The sequence below is a fragment of the Ambystoma mexicanum genome, chromosome 2p (genome assembly GCF_040938575.1).
Source record: "Ambystoma mexicanum isolate Mex_15411 chromosome 2p, UKY_AmexF1_1, whole genome shotgun sequence".
NCBI lineage: Eukaryota > Metazoa > Chordata > Amphibia > Caudata > Ambystomatidae > Ambystoma > Ambystoma mexicanum.
This window is the reverse complement of record NC_090923.1, coordinates 791,554,419-791,567,016: the sequence shown is the minus strand read 5'-3', so window position 1 is coordinate 791,567,016 and position 12,598 is coordinate 791,554,419. Positions and strand designations below refer to the sequence as shown.

General features: G+C 44.2%; 1 long non-coding RNA gene across 1 annotated transcript in view; it reads left to right on the top strand.

Annotated features, from left to right (window-relative positions):
• Window positions 1–4,244: 4,244 nt before the first annotated feature.
• Window positions 4,245–12,598, top strand: part of LOC138565929 (uncharacterized) — a 263,794-nt gene continuing 255,440 nt past the window's right edge. The window contains exon 1 of the long non-coding RNA XR_011301714.1: window positions 4,245–4,421. This is a non-coding gene — a long non-coding RNA (uncharacterized lncRNA). The remainder of the gene's footprint in view (window positions 4,422–12,598) is intronic.

Below are 12,598 nucleotides of genomic sequence, written 5' to 3'. Positions count from 1 at the left end.
TCAAGCAAAACAGTGTACTGGGGGCGCACAAGGCCATCTGTGGTACTACAGGCAGCCTCAGAATGTGATACAGATATCTGTCAGTGTATTCAAAAGCAGTTCCATGTGGCACAGCAGGCAAGCTCCTCGCCTGCAAGCGAGACGACCAGTGTTCAAGTCCTGAACACTGACAGTAACGGCAAAACACACCAGAAAACAATTGTGATTCAGATAGTGTTCATTTTTCAGAATCTCCAGCGCGGGCGACTGAAGAGGCTCAGGCGAGCTACTGGTAGCTCGCGATCGACCGTTTGGCGACCTCTGTACTAGAGGATGTCTGGTATGTGCCCAATTTAAACCTGCTTCACCAATGCATAGAGCACCATTGATGAAAAGAGGCCTAACTCTCCCATGGTCAGATTTGCAAATAGACTATGTAGGCCCTTTAAAAAGGTCGAGCAGAGGGCACCGTTACATTATAAGTGTGATATGTTTGATGTAGAAGTGGATTGAATGTATTCCTGCACCAGATTGCAGTGCGCAAACAGCAGCCACATTGCTGGTGAACCATGTGTTCTCAAGGTTTGGGTTGCCACAAAGAATTGATTCAGACAGAGGAAGTCATTTCACAAGTACCCTAATGAGTAAGGTATGGCAAATACTGGGTGTGAAAAGGAAACTACATATCGCATATCGGGCAGCCTCTTCAGGTGGAGTTGAACGGAGCAATAGGTCTGTTGTGGATATTTTAAAGAAATTTGTGGCAGAAGCAGGTTCCAGCTGGGATTTACGTTTACCGTTGGTTTTGATGGCAATCAGATCAACTCCTGCCAAAGCAACAGGTGTTAGCCCCCATGAGGTCTTGACGGGTAGGAAAATGGTGTTACCACAACACCTACTATACAGAACACATGAGCAGACACTTGTGAGTGCATCCACAGTTCATGAGTACATTGATGAACTGAGGAAGCATTTGCAAAATGCATTTGCTTTTGTGCAGAGAAATCTGGAAAAGGCTGCTGACAGTGCTAAAACATACTATGATAAAAGAATATCAGTGAGAGAATACAGTGTTGGGGATCAGGTGTACAAGTTTCATTTTGGAAAAAGTAAACAGAAAAATTCAAAATTTCTAGCAGCCTGGCAGGAGCCATTTCGAATTATAGATAAGGTCTCTCCTGTGGTTTATAAAATTTTGAAAAATGAAGGTGAAACGGCGATAGAGCAGTTTGTCCACGTAAATCAGATCAAGCCATGCCATCCCAGACACGAGATCAGGCGGCTTGAGCATGTAGAAACAGAAAGCCCTGGGGCTGCTGCCCACTGATACAACAGAAAGTCCCTTGAACACAAAAAGATAAGATAAATGGGTACAATCAGGAGGCAGTGACAGAGAAGTTAAAAAGTTAATTATTATAATGGCACATAAACACTGTAATATATGTAAATATATAAATAATATGAAAAGTAAAAAAAATATATAATGGAAGCTCATGGTCGGTGTGCAGAATGAAAATGCAGTGAATTTAAAATAGTGTTTCATGTATGCTTATTTTCTTTTTAACCTGTGTTTAATTTCAGAAAAAAAAAAGTTTTATTTTTGGCAAAAGGGTGGTTAGTATTGTGCTATATACTTAATCTGTTTCTTTTCTATTTTGATTTAGAAAATTAACATTATTTGATCGGAGGTTCCGGGATCAGAGGCCACGGGAGACGATGGACTCCTGGAGCCCACGTGGATGGATTCCGGGAAAGCCACGAAGGGGGGTGAAGACCAAGGCTGCAAAGCGATCAGCATTAAAGATGACACCAACAATATGTTTAATGGTGATGATATTCGGAGGGATCTTCAAGAATTCAGAAGCACAGGTGGTCATTGAACCTGGACCAGCATCTGGTATCGCGGTGGAAGAGGCACCAGGATTCATCATGAGTGATAGAAGGATGATTTTCCAAAATATCTATTGAATCCTGAGATTTTGATTGAAAAACATTTGAACAATACCGGAATTAAAATTGAACAGACTGAAGAGTGGCTGGAAATAAGAAAAGAGGACGCTAAGCAGTCGATAAGAGATATATTGATGCAATTGGAGAAAAATTTCTGAATTCAGCAGACATTAATAAGCTTAGAGGAAAGAGAGGTGCGGTGATGCTCGCGATATCATTGGTAATGTGTATAGTTGGAGCCATAATAGGTACCACCATATCAACAGCCAATGCTATTTCGGTAGGAACACTGAGTACTAAAGCGCAACAACTGAGTATTGACCTAGAAATAATACAAAAAACATTAGATGGGATTAGAGGGGGACTGGATGAACAAGTAAGATTCATAAATGAAACTGCAATCATTCTAAATGAACAAGCGGATGTGATGCAACGGGCAACAAAGCTAATTATTAAGCATGACAGAACTTTAAATGAAATATTGAACATAATGAGTCCTGTTGATAGACTATTAACGAATTATATGAGAGAAGTTCAAACTGCAGTTTCACAATTGATTCAAGGACATATGCCCTTGTATTTTGTTTCGCAAGATATTATTCTCAAATGATAGAAAGATGGACCAGGAGGGAAATTGATGTGGTACAGGTAAAAATTGCATTTGAAATGGGTAATGCAATGCCATTATATGTGGACTTGGAAAGACTAGAAATTAGATTTTTGCTATGCATCCCATATGTAGCTCCTGAACTTATTTATCAAACGAAGTGGGTACACAACGTGGGATTTTGGCAAGAGGACACATTTATTAAGATTAAGACTCCAGAAGTGGTGGCATTTCAGTCATGGGAACCTGAAGTTTACTTAATACCAAACCTGGAAACATGTGTCAAATTTAAAGAACAAAATTATATGTGTCCAGGTAAACCGTTTTTGTTCCTGATGCCACAGATGCTATTTGTGGTTTGAAATTTGACCCAAGTATATCAGAAGGATGTGAAGTGATTATTAGCAATATGGGGAGTGAAGAACTGGCACAGGTTAAGATGGTCAGAGGTAAATGGTTGGTCAGCACCTGCTTAAAGAACATGACAGTAGTACATTTGAACCATGGAACATACGTGGTTAAACAGGTGAAATATAATATTTTTTATTTACAGGTTCCAAAGGATACAATTGTGTCAATTGGAGGGTTAACATTGTTTCATGTAACAAACGATATTTGGGAAAGCCAAGTGGAAAATATCGATTTTTTTCAAAGGGACACTTTTCCAATAGATCCGGATGTGGAATGTTTATTGAATCACAAAGAAAGACATGTTATAAAAATGAATTTGAGAAAAAACAATATTACAGTTAGTAATCTGGGGATAATAGAAGTGTAAAGATTTAATTGGGGAACCTGGGGGGAACACTCAATAGTGGGTTTGGCTGTCCTGGTGCTAATGATGGGTGGATGGTTGATTGTGCTATCAGTAAAAATAAAAATGTTGCTGATTCTGGTAGCTACGTCAGGAAGAGAAAGATATCCCAATACACATGCATTTTAAAAGAAGGATGGGGGGCAAACTTGTTTTTAGAAATTGGCTTGGATCGTAGCCAAGTTCTAAAAAAAAAAGGAGGGTATATGTAGGAGTGTTTAGCGTGTTTTGGGAGCACAGAGTACAGCACCACTCCACAGGATCAATGTATAGAATGTTTTTTTTTTAAGTGCACCGCCACTGCATGGGTTTGGTGCATTGGTATGATGGAGTTGTTTCAAGCTATGTGTTGCCAGTGTAACATGGACATATAAGTAAGGGCAGGTTATTCAGTCATAAACGATTTTTACATATAAAATGCAAATACATTTTTCACAGTTAAAAGCACACATCTGTACCTTCAAAATGCACACCATTTCTCACCTGAAATGCCTATGTTGCAAGAGACACATTTGGTAATTAACAAACTAATATCACTAACAAGACTAAGAATTATAACTCATTAATAAAAGAATGTGTCTTCACTGCAAAAAGAGGCAGACTCTGAAAATCAGTTTTGAACACACATTCAAGTTTTTTTCTTTCTTTTTTTTTTCTTTGCCTTTCTGTGCTCTGTCCACAGTAACTGCAGGAAGCAAAGACTTCGAATAAGCAGGAAATCAGCTTGTTACAGTTGCAACTGTACAAGAAGAACCATTGTTAAAAGTAGGAGGATAGAACATGATTGATTCTGATTGGAGCACGTCACATCAAGCATCATGTTGGAGGCTGTGACTAGTGCTTTGCTGCAGAATCTGGGGGAAGAAAGAGAGAGACATCTTGACACAGCTCGAAGAAGGACGGGGTTGACAGCTGGGGAGGCCTGATTCCTAAAGCAGATTCAACTTGGTTGCAGAGACTGTCTTTTCCAGTCAACAAGTCCCAGTTCGAGTGACGGCAGATGCTTGTCCTTGCTGGGTGAACCCCTCCAGAAGGCGAACAGCCAAAGAAGTTACATGCTGAATAAGCCTGGTAATTATCTCGCTGAGGTGTGGGGGCTGAGTGTGTACGAGAATATTCAGTCAGTTTAGGAAAGGAGATTCCTGTGCTTTACTCACGTGTTTAATGTTGCAAATTGAGTTCTTGTCTCTGCCACTCTCTTTTCAGTGTATCACAGATAATGCTGTTACTGTGCTATTTCATTTATTTCTGTAAAGAGTGAGATTGTGTTTAAATGCAACTTTTATAATACACAAAAATATTTGAAAGCGCAATTGTCATTTTCAAGGTAGCTAAAAATAAGATTTGGCTGGAGCCGTGTGCACAATGTAATTCAGTATGAGCAATTATAACTAACTGTGTGTGTTGTAGTCTGCCGGAGGTCTATGAGTCGGCAAAAAGGGAGGCCCGGGACATAGTTCACTACCGTATATAAGATAGTGAAAATACCACAAGATAGCTCGCTGCCGTAGATAAGACAGAGAGACATTGCCCATGGTGGCACACTAAAAATGAAAATGTGGTGTTCCTGAAATGCAAGCCTGAGGTCTCTCTAGTGATTACACAAAAAATCTAAACAAAAATAAGGGGTTCTGGATATTGGGGCCACAAATAAAACAAGGGAATTATGCTCACCAAAATACCACCAACCACGCATACCAACCACGCATGTCTGCGTGCTGAAATAATGCATATCCACTGTATTATTGTTGTACATGGCCCAATCTGAATACAAGGAGTGATTTTACCAGACGTCCTTAGCGGGACCCACGAGCAGACCTCGTAATGAGGCGGTAGAAGGTTAACAGCACCGGCAGCTCTACGGGCGCCGTTAACCCTCTACCGCCTTCCTCGTAATGAGGCCCAGTGTCTTTCTAATGACCATGTAGACTGCGCTATCCCAGGTTCTACCATCAATACCCCTCCACACTTACTCAGAATTACGAAAATAGCGATGTCTGTTTTTTAATTGGCTCTGTATCATAGAATGTTATCTGTTTTCTACCACACTTGTGCCACCTCGCATTTCTGTATGGCACTGCATGAGCATCATCCCCACAGGGGCAAGCTTGTGCACGCAAATGCACACACCACTCTGCCACTATGAGCATGCTTTGTTTTTTCACTTATAACCAGTAATTCAGCACCCTTTTCTCCTGCAGGATAGTAGCCTTCCTCTGTCTCCACTGTTCCATGAATGTAAGTGGAGTCCCAGGCTGGAAGTGTCTCAGCAAATGGGGTTTGGGGAAAACCTGTACCACAACCCTGGTAGATCTTTGGTTATTTGCAGGGCGCATTAGTGTGAAGTACTTTCCTTGGGGGCACACTCATGTTAATTCCTTTCCCTTGGTCACACCCTGCAGCTATTAGTTGTTGTATGTCTTAGCATCATTGCTGATCCAAATTACTAAGCTGGATCTAAACTTTCTCATCGTCTCCAAGACCATGAACGAGACCATGAATGAACTAGACCACTTTTAAATATAGCAGTAGTATTCAAGTATACCAACCCTCTCCATCCACAAGAACAGAACAGAGAGAACTGAGCACCCTCACCCCTCAAGATTCAGGATAGGCCCAAGCATTTTCCATGGTGTCTTTTGAACCCCTCCGTTACCTCTCGAATCAGACGTGCGGGTGTGGAGTCAGTGTGGAGTCAGTTACCCTCCATGTTTCTAGGCCATCCCTCCTGAAGCGATATTTGCCTCTTTGCTATATATTTATTCATTTATTTGCATTTTTAAAGTGCTCACACAGCCCGGGGCATCCAGGCGCTGTCACAGGAATATGTCTCTTAGTTCCATATTTATAACGCACTTAATACCCGGAGGTTTCTAAGCGCGGACCCAGGGATCAAACCTGTGTTGCTTCGTGTCGTCTTGTTTCCAAGGCGAGCACATTGCTGCTGAGCTATCCTCCCGGACGCATGCATGCTTCATTTGATAACGTGATATAATTGAATACATATTGAACAGCTTCAAACATGAAACGAGCAAGCACAAACGGTGTGTGGTTATGGAGTTTTTTATTTTGGTTTTTATGTTAATCATTAGATGTTTTTTGTTATCCTTTATTGGGAGCTTTGGCGTGGGTGCCCCGAGTTACTTTTCTTGTGCCTGGTACTTCAGAGCTATATAAGCAACAATACAAGGGGGCAGTGTATGCGGGTCTGAATAGGTTTGTGCTGGGAACCCACTCGGCTGGCCCTGGTATTTAGTGGCATTGCAGAGTTGAAAAGCGATGCCACACCCCTCCACGTGTTTTAAGAGATTTTTCTCGAATTGTAAAAATAAAATAAAAAATCTCGGAGGGCTCATAGCTGTGCACTCAAAAGAGCACGGGAAAAGGGAGTGAGGGTTGCAGGAAAAAGCAACAAAAGAGACAAAGGACGCAACAAAAACATTCGGTTCACTTTGAACTTTAATGGCGACCATTAGCTGCCTGGAACTTTCCACTGATCATTGCCGCCAATCTCGTAATGTCTTTGACCCCTGCTGGCCCCTAAGCCGCGAACTATTATGCGGCTCTCCGCCCCGCTTATCCGTGCAAGACTTAACAGCGCCTAATAACAGCCTCTGCTTCCCTTTTCATCGCCCTGCCAGCCACCGCGTCCCTGAGTACCGTGGTCGAGGTCAGGTGCGCCGCTCCTGTGGGCACGGGGGTGCCAGGATGGCTCACCAGCACGTGCTCTGCCTTGTCAGATGAAGATTGCATAAAAAAAAAAGAAAATGGGCATTTATGACTCCACTTAGAGGGTCTTTTCTTTGAGTAGGACGGCGCAAATATAAAGTGCCTCTTTATTTAAGGCAGGTTGGTTTCTTTCTCTCAAATATTTCCATCGGGTTTAACACATGCCCGTGAGGTCTACCAACTCCTCCCTTCCTCGTATCTTTCCTTCCACATTTTCCGATGTGCTTTTCATCCCCATTTCCTGCTGCTTTTCCAGCCTTTCTTCCTCTTTTTAATCTCCCTCCACTTTTTCGCTTTCTTTTCCACGGGGCCCTTTCGCCGTCCTTTATTTCCACGCTCCCCATTGTCCCGCCTGCCCACTCTAGCATCAGGTCAACCAGCGTATTCCCTTATTCTGCCAAACCGCAAATTCCATCAATCTTTCTCTAATCTTTAAACGATAAACTTGTTTCCTCACTGCTGTCTTTCCTTGAACCTCCATCAGTGACAAACCCTCCACTCCAATTTTAGGGTGTTTGAGTGCAGGGGTGTTGCTAGGTCTGGAAAAGATATGGGGCCACGCTAGTCTGGGGATTGTCATGACTCCCAGCTATAGCCAGGTCTTCTATCCAAGGCTATAACCAAAACACCGGGGGCTATAACCCCCATCCCCACTCCCTGGCCCTGCACCCCTCCAGCGACACCTCTGGGTGAGTGGCTTAACATCCTACTTATTGGCCTGATGGAAAAAAAGACCTTTCCTTCTAGGCAACGCCTGGAAAGGGGTGGGAACAGGGCAGAGCAACCCTCCCCAGAAAACTCACACATCCGCAAGTTGTTTATGCATGTGATACCACTTTTCAACACACAGACACTTTTAGTACACTACACAAAGGAAACTGAATACAGAAAGAGCCTGAGCCTCACATACTTGTTGCAGCTGTCCAAACTGGCATGCGTGTCCTGCAATGTGCAGAAATGTTTTTCTTAGGACGAGTAGTGTAACCAATCAGAACTGCAGATCCCAACTTCCATGATTCGCGAAAAAGAGTTTCTTACTGAATCACTATAAGACATGTTTCAAATAAAAAAAAATGTTTACAGTCTTATGTTCCCATAAAGCTCTTTGCTTTTATGCAAATCGCTAGGATTGAGTTCTATGAAGAGATACTGTTTTGTGTGACCTAGCCTGGGCCACGACCCTCGGCCCCACCACCCTCTTCCCCAAAGCCCCGCCCCTCCAAGTAGGAGAGGGATCCCCCAATACCTTTTTTCCATTTCCAACACGGCTCCTAGGCCATTAAACAAGATGTCATCACATACCCTTGCTGCAATCTACTTTCATGTCACACTCTCTGCCAATGGCCGTGCGAACCATAAGTGACAACTCTCCATACAGCAGAGGCCCTGGAAGCATGCCGTATAAAGCCACATATAGAGGCGAGGGCGTGGGGGTTGGGCGGTTTGTGGAAAATAGCAATAGATTTGTTGCCACTGTAAACAGGCGTGGGCTGGGGTGGCATTCGGGTTGGGGTTTATGTGACTGAATCCACTCCAGTCTTACATGGCTTTCATACACCCGGGCCTCTCGATTTGCCAGGCTTGCAGTCCACACCTAATGGTTCAGTTGAAGCGCTGGCAGTTCCCACTGCTACCATGGTTTCAGACAGAGAGCTCCACAGCAGGATGCATTAGCCAACTTTCACAAAAATGACGTGGGTGCCGGAAGTGACTTCACACGCCCCTCCCTCCACCATAACCACCATAACATCATATGAGGTGACATCATATGTGCTTTGAGTCCAATGACAAGAAGTGACATGACACACCCTTTCACCTTGAAGAGATACCGGAAGTGGATCCAAAACGTACAATAAGTGTATCGCTTACAAACAATTGAAGCTCTCACAGAAATGGGCATAAGGCAGGCTTGGTAGATGCAAGGCCAAGCCTAGGGGTCCCAGTAGCAACCACACATGATTCCTTATTTATATCCCTTGCTGTCAATCATTCCACAGCAGGAAGCCTGGAAGCCATTTGCTTGAGGAGCGTGGTGACTCCTCCTGCGTGTGCTAGGGAGTCACGAGGGAGCTCCTCAGAAAGCCGAGAGACCCAGGAGCAAAGGGTTTCTTACATAAGCCTCATATTTCTAAACCATAACCCTGTGGTGATGCTCTCGTGGTCACACTTGCATAAAAAATGTTCGAGCGTGAGAAAAGTTATGGATCAAAAAAAGAGATCTTGCAGGATCCTCACGTGGCAGTACCGAATAAATGTGGAGTTCAGAAAAAAATGGTCTGGTCCATAGAAAGCTCTACAGTCCAGACCCAGTCATTGGAAATGTATAATTCAGTGTCACTAAAAAAAATTAGGTCATGTCAGGGCATGTGTATTCAACATCTCTATCGTTGACAACATTCTTATCTGGAAACAGGCCAGGTGTTAGTGTAAAATCTGGGCCTCCTTGACACTTCATTGTTGCAATGTTGCAATCATAAGATGTAACATTTTAAAATGGCGTGAAATGTCAAAACTTGAATTGTCAATCTTGGCCTTTTACTAAATACCAAATAAGATCACATTGCAGTCAGTTGTGATCTGGTTCAAGACACAAAGCAGGCTTTGAGTGGAAAAGTCCCGGCAGTGGAGCTACGGTGTTTGTCTTTCTTTCGTGAGCGAATAGCAGATGCCCGAGGACTATTATCCATCCCATAAATGAAAGTGTCAAGCTACGGCCAGCGACACGGGCCGACCTAAATGCTATCTACTGCTTCTTTATGAGCAGTGTGAATCGCATGGCGTAGCACCTAAGTGGTGGCCTTTCTGCTGTTGTCTTGAGAATCAGAGTAGTGTTGTGCTTTGATGCTGAAACCAGAGCAACCACCAAGGTACGTCCTCTGATTCTGTTGGGATCCCAACGGGGTCTGATGAGGTCAAGCCCTTCCCTCAGATGTTAGTAAGGAAGAAGAGGCATTCCAACCTGCTCAGGGTGAGGAAGAGGGGGCATTCCAACCTGTCCAGGGCGAGGAAAAAGGGGCTTTCCAACCTGCTCAGGGTGCAGAAGAAGGGGCAAGGAGCATTCCAACCTGCTCAGGGTGAGGAAGAAGGGGCATTCCAACCTGCTCAGGGTGAGGAAGAAGGGGCATTCCAACCTGCTCAGGGTGAGGAAGAACGGGCATTCCAACCTGCTCAGGCGAGGAAGAAGGGGCATTCCAACCTGCTCAGGGTGAGGATGACGGTGCATTCCAACCTGCTCAGGGCGAGGAAGAAGGGGCAAGGGGCATTCCAACCTTCTAAGGGTAAGGAAGAAAGGGCATTCCAACCTGCTCAGGGTGAGGAAGAAGGGGCAAGGGGCATTCCAACATGCTCAGTGTGAGGAAGAAGGGGCATTCCAACCTGCTCAGGGTGAGGAAGAAGGGGCATTCCAACCTGCTCAGGGTGAGGAAGAAGGGGCATTCCAACCTGTTCAGGGCGCGGAAGAAGGGGCAAGGGGGATTTCAACCTCCTCAGGGTGAGGAAGAAGGGTCATTCCAACCTGCTCAGGGTGAGGAAAAAGGGGCATTCCAACCTGCTCAGAGTGAGGAAGAAGGGGCATTCCAACCTGCTCAGGGTGAGGGAGAAGGGGCATTCCAACCTGCTCAGGGTGAGGAAGAAGGGGCAAGGAGCATTCCAACCTGCTTAGGGTGAGGAAGAAGGGGCATTCCAACCTGCTCAGAGTGAGGAAGAAGGGGCATTCCAACCTGCTCAGGGCGAGGAAGAAGGGGGATTGCAACCTGCTCAGGGGGAGGAAGAGGGGGCATTCCATCCTGTACAGGGTTGCATCAGATCATTCGTGCATGTAGACCAGAGGGTTTCAGAGTTCATATATCGAGGCAAACACGTTGTGATCTGTGTTTAAAGATACCACTAAGCTGTCTCCAAGTATCTTGAAACAATTTATTCAAAGAAAAATTCAGACTATCATACCTGTAATAAACAACATGCCCTCATAATGACTTCCTATCGTAACAGACACATTTGTATCACGATCAAAATATACAGACACAACGCATTTTTGAAAGCATATGTATGAATGCAAGTTTTTTTTTAAATTTTCCACATCAATCTAACATGAATATTTCCTGCTACATTATTTCATCATCATTTACTGTTCATGAACGTATGTTGAACCAACATGTTTCGACCAGTGGGCGTCATCTAGTGCCCTGTCTTCCTCAGGGAAAACAATTGATTGTAATGCCAGCATTTCAAGGTGCAGTATACCCTTAACAAGTGTATTTCTGTGAACATTAAAAAAATAAAACAATGAGAAGTGGAAGTGGAAGACGTTTAATGCAATCATTCTAAAAATGACTTGAAACTAAAGTGAAATTTGCGCTGCAATGACCCCTGATTTTTACCTGGACATGGGTGGCAAGGCCAAGGAGAGAGACCAGGCACATTTATCATTTCGGGAGGCGTTGAGCTGCATTTATTTACAAAATGCAACAGAAGGGAATGCTTTCATCCAAACATATTTAACACCCCCAAAGCCCACCCCATACTTATGCCTGGAGGAGTGACTCAGTGTACCTTCGCTATGCCCAAATAACGGTCCTGGGTGAATGATGGGACTCCATTCAGTCGGCCAAAACCCCCAGTTCCGTTCTCCCCACCCCTGTCCAACTACCATTTAAGCACTGTTCGGTGAGTGACACCAATAACTAGTTCGCCGCAAATCCCTGAGCCTTGCCCCTCAAGAGTAAAATCGACCAGTATCCCAAAATGCTTTGGACCAGTATAGATTCAATGCAATGTGTTAGACCTAAGCTCCCACTCTGTCTCTATACACACCTGCCCTATTTCCAAAATTAGGGGGGGTTGTGCAAGAAAATGCAGAGAGCCAGGCCGCGGCACTATGTGTCACCGGTGTCAGGAGCGCCCACAAAGAGGGTTAGAGCTCCGTCTTCTCCCCCTCTTATATTTCCTCACCCGTGACCCTTCCTCCTTGGGGACTTCCGGTTTGAGTGGCCACTCCTAGTGATGACGCCACCACACTCCTCAGTGCCAGATTCTCCTCCCACTCTCTCCATCTGCAGGCCCGCGCGCCTCCCAATCGTGCCGTCTCTGTCATGTTGCAGTGTCTTGCTGCCAGTGAGCCTGTGTCTTCTTTTTCATTTCCTGTACCCAGGTAAGATTAGCAGTGGAACAAGAGGTTTGTAGTTACAACAGTACCTATATTGTTCGGTGTATTTCGACTTTTAATTCCTTAGGGCCTACCTTAGTCTGTGCAGTTAGTGGTGTAATTATGATGTAAAGGGTCACACAGTAAAATGTAAAATGCAAAGAAGGGAAACAATTGAATATATGTAAAATCAGTCAACCTTACTGATTCCCACCAATCTCTCGGCAAGTTGACAGGCTGAATATAAGTAAAAGGACATACACATATATTAGCATGTACCTTACTATGCAGGACAGTGATGGTAGCATGACTTCCCGGGTTGAGCGTTTTCTGCAGGGATGTGTGCGAACTTACATTCACAGGTTGAAATCTTGAC